This window comes from Narcine bancroftii, chromosome 9, assembly GCF_036971445.1.
Source record: "Narcine bancroftii isolate sNarBan1 chromosome 9, sNarBan1.hap1, whole genome shotgun sequence".
In the NCBI taxonomy this organism is placed as follows: domain Eukaryota; kingdom Metazoa; phylum Chordata; class Chondrichthyes; order Torpediniformes; family Narcinidae; genus Narcine; species Narcine bancroftii.
Window position 1 is genome coordinate 91604670 of NC_091477.1, and position 12239 is coordinate 91616908.

The 12239-nt window shown below is 39.0% G+C and overlaps 1 long non-coding RNA gene across 1 annotated transcript in view; it reads left to right on the forward strand.

Annotated features, from left to right (window-relative positions):
- The window catches only part of LOC138742439 (uncharacterized), a 272459-nt gene that overhangs the window by 3774 nt on the left and 256446 nt on the right, over positions 1-12239 (forward strand). Inside the window, exon 2 of the long non-coding RNA XR_011344165.1 lies at positions 6624-6658. This is a non-coding gene — a long non-coding RNA (uncharacterized lncRNA). The remainder of the gene's footprint in view (positions 1-6623; positions 6659-12239) is intronic.

Here is a 12239-nt window from a genome sequence, read left to right on the forward strand (position 1 = left end):
CCTGCTGAAGGGAATAAATTACGTGACTCCTGTGCGGGATGGGAAAGGGAGGAGAAGAGGTAGGATCAGTGAGGACAAGGTGGTCAGGTGTCAGGAGCTAGATGGGGGTGATAGTGACAGACATCTGGGGCTAAGGGCAGTGAGGCGTTGAGTCGGGCTCCGGAGTTAGATGTTGAACTTACTTGGGAAGCACTGCAGCGGGGACAGGATCAGCAATTGTGTTGGTGGGTGACGAGCACGAGGTGAAAGGTGAGGATCAGCATTGGGCTTGGGAGTTCGATATTAGATGGGCAAGGTGAAGACAGTGGTGCCCCCCCCCCCCACCCTTCAAGTGGCTGCCATCCCCTGAATTTGTCTATGGGCTTCTGTGCCTTCTGTCCGGAAATAGATGTGAGAAGATGTTATGACCAGAGTCTTTTATGATGTTGATACCATCTTGAGGCAGTGCCTCACATAGATGTCTTCAATGAATGAAAAATCAGAGCCTGTGAAGGACCTTGTTATGCTACTTAGCTGTGCCGCCTTCTACATTCCCAGACCTTCGAATTCCCAAATCAGGCTGTCATTCAACCACTCAATATACTTTCCACTGTGCACCTGTAGAAGTTTGATAGAGTATTCAATGACATGCCTATCTTCTTGGGCTCCTTTAAAGCAGAGGCATTGGAATGCTTTCTTCACAGTTGAAAAATGAAGTCCCAGGAGCATGAAGATATTGACCGTCTCCATGTCAATGCAAACAGATTTATGGTCCCCCGGTCTCCTCTCCCTAAAATCAACAATAAGTTCCTTGGTATTGATAACATTGCGAACAAGATTGTTCTTCTGGCACCAACCAACTAGATTCTCAATCTGTATTCAGACTTGTTACTTACAGTTTTTTGGTCAACAATGGTGTAGTCATCAGTGAATTTTTAGGTTGACTTGGAGCCAAACTTGCTTTTCGAATCATGAGTGATTGGGGACTGCAAATGAGGAACTTGAGGATCCAGTTTCAGAGAAGCAGACAGAGTTCCAGATCCTTTGGTTGGAAGTTTTGCTGGTATGATGGTTTTGAACGGGGACCTGTTGTCAATGACTGACAGCCTGATGTAGGTGTTCCAGGTGATCTAATGCAGAGTTTAGGACTACCAAGATGGCATTGGCTTCAGATCTGTTGTGATAATAAGTGAATTAAAATGAATCCAGAAAATTCCTAAATTAGGAGGTGATCATTAATCCTTTTTTTATTTTAAAAATAATTAAATTTAGACTTACAGCATGGTAACAGGCCATTTCAGTCCAATTGCTGCCCAATTACATCCAATTAACCTGCAACGCCTGGTACGTTTCAAATGTTAGGAGGAAACCAGAGCCCCCGGAGGAAACCCGCACAGACTCAGGGAGAACGTACAAACTCCTTACAGACAGCATGGGATTTGAAGCCTGGTTCTGATCGCTGGCGCTGAGGCAGTGTTGCGCTAACTGCTGTGCTAACTAACCATGCTGCTCCATAACCATCCTCAAAGCTCTTCTTTACAGTAGATGCCAGTGACCAGTTCAGGCAGGTCATCTTGCTCTTCTTTGACACTGATATTATGAATATGCCGAAGTTGGTTCAGTCAGGTTTCAAGGGCGTAGCTGGGTACTCTGTCTGGGCCGGACAGTTTCCAAGGGCTCTCCCTCCTGACAGTTCTGTGCATGTCAGTGTCAGAAACTTGGAGCACAAATTGCTTGGGGCTGTGGGAACGTGAGAATTCTTCATCGTTTTCCTTTTCGAAGCGAGCATAGAAAGCAATGAGCTTGCCCTGAAAAAATCTTTGACTGTTAGTGATACTGCCTTGTTTTGCCTTGTGGAATTAATGTTGTAAAAACTTTGCCACAGCTGTTGCACATCTGTCTAGGCTCTTTTATAGTGAAAATGTACAGACAGATTTCCTCAGTCTAAAATGCTCCACTTACCTGCATAAAAGGTCCAAAGGTGGATTGCCTGGTCCAACTAGAACCAGGTTCCCGCTTCCTGGGGTGTATTCAGTATAAGTCGCTTCATCCCTTGCATGAAATGAATGCTGCTGAAAGTGGTTCCAAACAAGAAGGTAACTTTTTCTAAATTTTATTTTCCATTTATGTCAAAACATATACAGTATTTATCTATAACATAAGAATAATAAAAACTATGACACAAAAATAATAGTTGTTATATATTCCCCCCTCCCACCCCCTTCCTCCCAAAAAAAGTAGGAAAAGGCCTGTCTAATAAAGCTATATCTTTTAATTAATTAATTGCAGTTTACATTACAATCTTAAGCCATAACTAATTGGTTGGATGGGAGCGCTACAGGTAAAATCCATGTAGGGTTTCAAAATATTATCAATTTTTTTCTGGTTGAGTTTGTAAATTATACATTATTCCCTCTAATGGTATACAATTTAATAATTCCATTCACCATCTATTCAATCACACAATATCACCAGATTTCCAAGTTACAGCTATAGATTTCTTTGCTATTGCTATTCTTAAAAACTTCTTTTGATAAATATCTAACTTCAATTGGGAAATATCTCCCAATAAAAATACTCTGGGATCCTTCTAAATTTCTGTCTTCAAAACTCATCCCAATAAAATACTTATATCCTTCCAAAACTTATCTGTCTTTTCACATTGCCAGACTACATGCAGGAAAGATCCTACTTCTTTATTGCATCTAAAACATTGATCAGAACAATTTGAATGAAGTGCATGCATTCTGTATGGATTATAATACAATTGATGTAAAAAATTAAATTGAACCATTTGAAATCTTACATTAATGATATTAGTTACACTTTCATAGCATAATTTTGGCCATACTTCTTGAATCTGTAGATTTAAAATTTTTACCCATCTGGATTTGGATTTTAATAAATATTTTTTCTGAATAATCTCTTGTAATTTGATATACATATTAGTAATAAATCTTTCAATTAATGTATCCGTTATTAGATATTCAAAGGGACTTTGTTCTGGTAATTTAAAATTCCTCCCTAATTTTCTTTTTAAATATGATTTAAGTTGATAATAAGGAAAAATAGTATTATGTGGTATATTATACTTACCTTTCAATTGATCAAAAGTAAAAAAAAACAGATCGCAAAAAACAATCCCTTATTTTTTTATTCCACAATTATACCAATCATCAACATAATGATTATTAACTATAAAAGGAATTAAAGGATTTTGATTTAATATCATTTTAGCCAACTGATAATTCTTCATTCCTCTTTTAACATGTACTCCATTCCATACTTTAAGTATATGCTTTAAAATCGGTGTATCTGATTTTACTTTTAATAATCCCTCTTCCCATTTACATAAAATGTGTTCAGAATTACTTACCCCTATTTTACTCATTTCAATTTGCACCCATGCAATCTTTTCATTGGTCTGATATCAAGAAGACAAAAATCTAAGTTGAGTTGCTTTATAATAATTTTTAAAATTAGGCAATCAAAGTCCCCCTTGATCAAATTTCCATGTTGATTTTTCCATTGCCATATGAGGCGTTTTATCCTTTCAATTAAATCTTCTTACACTTTATTTAAATCCTGAAAAAACATTATTGGTACAAAAATTGGTAAAGATTGAAAAAGGTATTGTGTTCTAGGAAAGATGTTCATCTTCACACAATTAATCCTTCCTATTAAAGAAATTGGCAAATCTTTGCATCTTAATAAATTTTAATTTTCCTCAATAAAGGTATGTAGTTTAATTTAAATAAATTATTTAAATTCTTATCAACATTAATTCCTAAATATTTAATTGCATCAAACTCCCATTTAAATTTTGTCCTTTTCTTAACTTGAACATAGTCTGTCTCGACCATTGGCATCACTTCACTTTTAACCTGTAACCTGATACTAACCCATACTCTGCCAATTGATCATTTACTTTTTGTAATGAGCTTTCAGGGTTTGTAAAATATATTACATCATCTGCAAAAAAACTAATTTTATGTTCTTTATCATATATCTTAAAGCCCTCAATCTCATTACCACTTTTAATCTCCTCAGCTAAAGGTTCTATAGCTAATGCAAATAAAAAAGGAGATAATGGACATTCTTGTCTAGAGAATCTTTCCCAACAAAAAAGATTTTGATATTTGCCTATTTGTAATCTCCTTAGCCCTTGGATAATTATATAATGCTCTTATCCAGATTATAACATTTGTCAGAATTCCAAAAACCTTCAGTACTTTAAATAAATAATCCCATTCTAATCTATCAAATGCCTTTTCTGCATTAAAGCTAAAGCCACTGATGGTATTTTTCTTTTCTGAGCCATATCAATTAAACTTAAAAATCTAACAATATTATCTGCTGATCTTCTATTTTTAATAAAGACCTGTTTAGTCCATATTAATCAATTTAGGTAAAGATTTAGCTAATCTATTAGTTTGGACAAAATTTTATAATCAGTATTCAACAGTGAAATTGGTCTATATGAAGATGGAAGCAAAGGGTCCCTCCCTTTTATTTGAATAACTAAGGAAGGAAATTTGATTGACATTGTGCTGAGAGCCCCGTCTCCCCACTGCGCTGTCACAGAATGGCTGATGGAGCTGTCAGGCTGCATTTGCTCACTCTGTCACATTCCTCACGCCACCCGCTCCCTCATGCTGCCCACTCCCTTATGCTACCAGCAGTGGCAGATTAACTACCACCTGGGCTGTAGGCTGAGCTTTAGTAAGGAAGGCCTCCCAGGTTTGGCATTGTGGGGGCCATTTACGGGCCATGCCTAATCACCTACCCGCAGAACTAGCGTCACTGAAGCAACTACAAATTTTATTGTTTTTGATCTTGCCTCAAATTTAATGTCTCCATCACTGCAAATGATGTTTGAAGTTCAAATTACTTTATTATTATTCAACCACAAAGCATTTGGCAAATACTAAAATAAAATTTAGAAGCATCATATGTTTGCTTTGTGACATTGTTTTTATTTGCTTTGTCGTTATGCAATATTACGACCTGTACCACAGGGTCGAAAAATAACTGATCATGCTGAAAGCAGTGACAGGACATTGTCAAGTAACATCTGATCAAAAACACGGGTTCTTCTGTTCACACACCGATTAGAATTGAGACATTTACTGTATTTGAATAGAAAATAAAATTTCCTGAATTCTATGGGTTATGATTACAATTATTAGAATTAATGCCATAATGACAGTTGGGTACATAGTTACAGATAGAATGCAGTCGATGATGGGCATGCGCGTTTCCCTGGGGCTGGCACAAGCAGAGTGTTTCCAGCTGCATGGGGGGATTATGGGTAACAAAGACGGCCATTGATCCCACATTGAGCTGCCACTGCCACCATGTTTCCCCCCTTGTTTATTGATCTCAGTGAATAGACGAAAGCCAATCAACAGGAGCGTTGAATCTACAAATTGTTCCAGTTTTTAAATATTTTTAATATTGTAGCCTGGTTTCCTTTGACATTGTTAAAGTAACATTTCTATTGTTGTATCCCTTATTACTATAGTTGTATCTGTTATTTCTATTGTTGTTTGATTGCCCCCCTTACATTCCGGGCCCCTAGGCTTGAGTCTACTCAGCCAAATGGTTAATCCACCACTAACAACTCACTCCATTACACTGTCTGCTCCCTCACACTGTCCCTTGGACTGAATGGCTGGGACTCTGCAGGTTCCTGGTAGCGGCATCGCTTCATTTAACGTTGGGTGGATGGGGCTTGTAGATTCCGTGAACTGCGCAGCAAGGTGAAGGGGCTGTTGGAATGAAGCAGTGAGGTAGGATCGGTGTGGGGCTGATAGAGGGAGATGGGCCAAGAGGAAGAGGGAATGGAAGAAAGGGAGAGGATGGAGAGGGAGGGGAATGGAGAGGGAGGGGAATGGAGGAGGAAAGGGGTAAAGGAATGGGGGCTGTCAGGTAGCGAAGATCAGGCAGTGGAGCGGAGGTGAGCTATCAGTCAGCGGGCCGAGGGGGCTATCTGCTCTTTAATAGTTTATAGATCTCTTGGTTCATCCATGGCTTATTGTTAAGATATATGTGAATAGTTTTAATAGGACACAGTTGTCTGATAAAGTTGGTCATCACTGAGGCATATTCATTCAGATCTGCCACCATCTTTAAATGCTGCACAGACCACTGTCTCCAATCACAAAGCTGTTCTTTTGATTCCCCATACCATCTCTGTACAGTCTCCTGCTGGGTGCTCTGTTTTCTTCTTGTGGTTACTTTGACTGGTTGCAATTCTGGCTCTAATAATTAGCTTTGACTGTCCCTTCACCTCAGCTTTTCATATTTTCTTGCCCAATAGTGGTGAACCAGCAAGGAGGTGTGCCACATGACATGTAAATTAGGTAATTTCAAAAAATAAAATTTAAATATTAAAGATTTCAGTCTGTGTCCTCCCTCTTAAATGTGGTGTCGCTCCCTGGGGTGGGGGGGGGGGGGGGATGGTGAAGGGGTGGTATGGCCCCTCTTGAGAATGCCTAGTGTAAGGTGTGATGGTATGATTATACAGCAACAATTCAAATTGTAAGGTTGAGCAGATAAAATTTAAAGATTTCCTTATTAATCCTTCAAAGTGAACATTTTCCTTTCCCTTTGTTTATTGTTCTATCTGTTATCTATTTCAGAGGAAGGAGCCCAATGCCAACAGGAGACGTGGAAAGTAAGTAACTCTCCTGGATTAATTTGTATGCATTCATCTAACTTTAATATTCTCAGTAATGACAGCTTCACTATTTTACCTTGATTTACTGTGATTATTGTTATCTTGCACGATCATGTTGTCCCATCCTTCAGGTAGAGACTACTCTGCCTTCAGTATTCCAACTTGATATGCAGTGCATCTCAATATTACACTGCACTTTACTAACTTGGAAGATGGAACAACTGCAGCTTTCAAGACAGATTATTTTAGTTAAGAATATTTGGTAGTTGGAAGTGGCCAAATATAGTTGAAGTGTGGACTGATGTGATTTTTTCACATTTCTTCTTGACCTGGATATGACATTGTACTTTTTTAAAAATTTGCTCTTGTAAATGTCAGCATCAACAATAATTTCACAGCCTTTAAAGGCCTTTGTGATTTTTAAAATTGTATTCCAGTTGCAGTTCAACATTTTTTATAAATTTTCTTTGCATTGAAAACCTTAAAATATTGGATTTTAATGTGCCAATTGTTTCAAGCCTTCTCTTAAAAAAAACATCACTTTTTGTATCTTGTTTTTATTATAACAAGTATGGAAAATATTGTGCAAGTTGCAAAGCTTTATAAAACAGGCACAGATTTAACAAACTAATTGTTACAAAACTATCATTAATCTTTAATGTTTTAAGTGGGAAGAATTTGGTGTAAAATAGATATTCACCAGGCTTCTGTATCACCAGAATTAAACACAAACATGTTTACTTCATTGGTTGTATTTCACTGCATTTAAAATAAAACTTACAAACATATGCAGAATAATAATCACTTTTAAAGATCTACATTTCCATATGGAGCAAGTTGCTTTTAATCAAAGTATAATGAAAATGTCAAGTGGATTGTGGAGCATTGCTAATTGTCCAGTGTGTGAAATATGTGGCTCAAGCAGATATTGAATTTGAAGAGACCTCCGTTTTCTCCTGCTTATTTGAGTTTCTCTTTAGTTGTGGTCTTCCCTTAGGATCATGGATAATATGCACAAGAATGTAACATTTCTTAAGTATATGATTGGAATGATTTATAGAATGCTCTCAATTTGTCAGAGACTGAGGCACTGCTAATAATGATTCATTCTGACAATAGCATATCATTCTGATAACTAGCTCTACATTCAATGCACTCTGAAGACACTTGTGACTGAATAGACATTTCATGATCTACGTCTCAAAAGATTGGTTTTGCTTTCATAAGAGTCAATGTTACAATTTTCATTGTGCAGTAATTACTAGAGCTATTGTGTAACACTGTGATTATGCCATGGTCTCTAATCTTCCAGGTGAGTTGAAAAGGTAAGCAGAATAAGCTTAAACATATCTTTTCTTGTATTCAGTGCAAATGTATCATAAATGAATGTTCAGCTGAGTAAAAGGAGCGCAACAATAGAACCTCAGTGAATTTAAAGATACATTTCATTTCAGTAAAGAACTAGAGAATTAAATTTCTAATGGAAAGGAACTATTTTGTAAGTTTATCTTAATACAGATCAAGTACCCCTTATCCAAAGTGCATGGGACCAGAAGTGCTTCAGATATGGGATTTATTTATTTTGGAATAATGTGTTGATGGTAACAAAGCAGCACAGTAGCATCAGCATAAAACTTGCATCAGCTGTTAAACAACAAACAACAGCAAGCTTTCAGGCTCCACCTACGATGCTGTGTTTTGATCACAGTATGCTGAATTTTAATTTTTTTAATGCAATAATATTGCTGGCCACGTTACACTCAAACATGGCATATTAGATGGAGATGAATTTCAGATTTCCCATGAAAATAATGTTTTGTACTTACCAAAAAAAGTTCTCTGCTTACAAAAGAAGATAAATGCAGCACAAAATACTAGAAATTCTGCTGGATGGTAAAAAAACGAGTAATGCACATACATTGGTTGGTAACAAACCAGCAGCAGCAGAGCCCCAAATGGGCAAGAGAGGTCAGGTGTGGAATTTTATATGTGGCGTCATGTCTGCATTCAAAATGTTTTGGATTATGGATACCAAATTTTCGGATCAGGGTTCTTGACCTGTAATATATATTTGTTACCTGTTAATTGAGTCAATCCAAGAAAATGATGGACTGCCGAGTATCCTCTTCCATGGTATGCATATCCTGTGCCATGTGGGAACTCCACAATACTTCTTGTGTCTGGGACAACCACAGGTACAGTAGTGTCAACAGGAGGAACCAAACATGAATGACACCTAATGTTACTGTGGTCCATATGTACTTTTGAGTCTGTGGTGCACAGCATATTTTTGGTCACCTGGCAACTCATGGAATTCCAAGAAGAGGTTGAATTGGTGGCTGCCAGATGGATAACAAAAGGTGAAGCAGAGAGTTTTAAACACTTGTAAGGGTATTCTGTTCTTTAACTAATATTTAGTTTTGGGTGCTGATTGGAAAGTGTAAGCAAGGCATAGAACAATTGTGTTGCTCAACAGTGCAGGGAATGAAGAGAAAAGTAAAGGGAGATAAAGTGTTAAATGAGGATTCTATAGCAAGGGGAACAGACAAGCTATTCTGTGGTTGTATATGTGATTCCATAGTGGTACATTTCCTCTCCATTGCTTGGGTAAGGATCTCACTGAGCAGTGACAGAGAATTCTGGAGGAACAGAATAAACAACCAAAGTTTGTGGTCTATATTGATCCCAATGTTATGGATAGAATTTGTGCAGAGTTCCTGCAGGAAGATTTTGCTGAATGGGTTTGGAACTTCCTTGAATAGTATAATTTTGTACCAATAAAGAGTATGGAATTGCTGGAGCTAAAAGCCTTTTTTTGAGGAAGTCAGTTGTTTGAGCAGCATCAGTGCAAGAGAAAGATATTTTGAGCCAAGACCTTTATTTGAGACGAAGATGTGGAGAAGAGAAGCTGGTGTAAACAGGATAAAGTGGGAGAGGACGGAGGATTGGTGAACCAAAATTCAAAGTTCAGAATTATTGTCAGTCTTTCTTTGGCTTGGCTTCGCGGACAAAGATTTATGAGGGTTATGTCCACGTCTGCTGCAGGCTCGTTGGAGACTGACAAGTCTGATGCGGGACAGGCAGACACGGTTGCAGTGGTTGCCAGGGAAAATTGGTGGGTTGGGGTTGGGTTTTTCCTCCTTTGTCTTTTGTCAGTGAGGTGGGCTCTGCGGTCTTCTTCAAAGGAGGTTGCTGCCCGCCGAACTGTGAGGCGCCAAGATGCATGGTTGGAGGCGATATCAGTCCACTGGTGGTGGTCGATGTGGCAGGCACCAAGAGATTTCTTTAAGCAATCCTTGTACCTCTTCTTTGGTGCACCTCTGTCTCGGTGGCCAGTGGAGAGCTCGCCATATAACACGATCTTGGGAAGGCGATGGTCCTCCATTCTGGAGATGTGACCCACTCAGCGCAGTTGGGTCTTCAGCAGTGTGGATTCGATGCTTGCGGACTCTGCCAGCTCGAGTACTACGACGTTGGTGATGAAGTCACTCCAATGAATGTTGAGGATGGAGCGGAGACAGCGCTGATGGAAGCGCTCTAGGAGCCGTAGATGATGCCGGTAGAGGACCCATGATTCGGAGCCGAACAGGAGCATGGGTATGACAACAGCTCTGTACACTCTGATCTTTGTGTGTTTCTTCAGGTGGTTGTTTTTCCAGACTATTTTGTGTAGTCTTCCAAAGGCGCTATTTGCCTTGGCGGATCTGTTGTCTATCTCGTTTTCGATCCTTGCATCCGATGAAATGGTGCAGCCGAGATAGGTAAATTGATTGACCGTTTTGAGTTTTGTGTGCCCGATGGAGATGTGGGGGGGCTGGTAGTCATGGTAGGGAGCTAGCTGATGGAGGACCTCATTTTCTTCAGGCTGACTTCCAGGCCAAACATTTTGGCAGTTTCCGCAAAACAGGACGTCATGCACTGGAGAGCTGGCTCTGAATGGGCAACTAAAGCGGCATCGTCTCCAAAGAGTAGTTCACGGACAAGTTGCACTTGTGTCTTGGTGTGAGTTTGCAGGCGCCTCAGATTGAAGAGACTGCGATCCGTGTGGTACCGGATGTAAACAGCGTCTTCATTGTTGAGGTCTTTCATGGCTTGTTTCAGCATCATGCTGAAGAAGATAGTAAAGAGAGTTGGTGCGAGGACGCAGCCTTGCTTCACACCATTGTCAATGGAGAAGGGTTCGGAGAGCTCATTGCTGAATCTGACCCGACCTTGTTGGTTTACGTGCAGTTGGATAACCATGCTGAGGAACTTAGGGGGGCATCCAAGGCGCTCTAGTATTTGCCAAAGTCCTTTCCTGCTCACGATGTCAAAGGCTTTGGTGAGGTCAACAAAGGTGATGTAGAGTCCTTTGTTTTGTTCTCTGCACTTTTCTTGGAGCTGTCTGAGAGCAAAGACCATGTCAGTAGTTCCTCTCTTTGCGCGAAAGCCACACTGTGATTCTGGGAGGACATTTTCTGCGACACTAGGTATTAGTCTATTAAGGAGAATCCTAGCGAAGATTTTGCCTGCAATAGAAAGCAGCGTGATTCCCCTGTAGCTTGAGCAGTCTGATTTCTCGCCTTTGGTTTTGTACAGGAAGGGGATGGAGGATTGGTGAACCAAAATTCAAAGTTCAGAATTATTGTCAGAGTACATACATGACATCATATACAACTCTAAGATTCCTTTTCCTGTGGGCCAGGCAGAATTTCCACTTATTGGTAACTGTAAAATAAACTCAAGAAAAAGGATATGTAAAGAAAAGATAGAAATGTAACCAAATAATTAAATATAATCACTGTGCAATACAGAAAAAAAAAATCAGTAATAAATAATGTGCAGAATAAGAGTCTTAAATAAGTCTGAGTATTTTGTTCAGGAGTCTAATAATGGATGGGTAGCAACTGTTCCTGCACCTGATGGTGCAAGTCTTGTGGCACCTATACCTCTTTCCTGATGGCAGCAGTAAGAACAGAGAAAGTCCTGAGTGGTGTGGATCCTTGATGATTGCTGCTGCTCTCCAACTGCAACATACCATGTAAATATTCCTGCTGGTTGTGGGGGGGGGGGGGGGGGGGTTGCCTGTGTCTACCACCTTTTCAGGGCTTTCTGCTCAGAAATATTGGTGCCTCCATACCAGGCTATGGTACAACTAGTCAGCATGCTTTCCACTGAACATCTGTCATAACAATCTTCTGTAAATTCCTGAAGAAGTAGAGGCACAGATGTGTTTTTTTCACAATTGTTACATACTAGACCAGCAGCAATAGAAATTCACTATGAAAATGGTATTTTCAAAACCAATATTTGTTTTATTAATAACTGATAACATTACATTTCTTAGTTAACTCTGAACTTAACCCCACTATGCACAAATGTATATATGTGTTTGAGTGGCAAACCCAAAATAAAACCATTACAGTTTAGGGACAATTGTAAAAAAGAATCAAGTTTTAAAGTTCACTCAGTTTTGTTTTGAAACTCAGATTCTTTAAATTGCTGCTCAAAAGTAGTTACGAAGTATTTTGAAACATCAAGTCATCAGACCTCTTTAAAACTCACAAATTTCTTGATGAGTAGTTTTCAGAGCAATGTT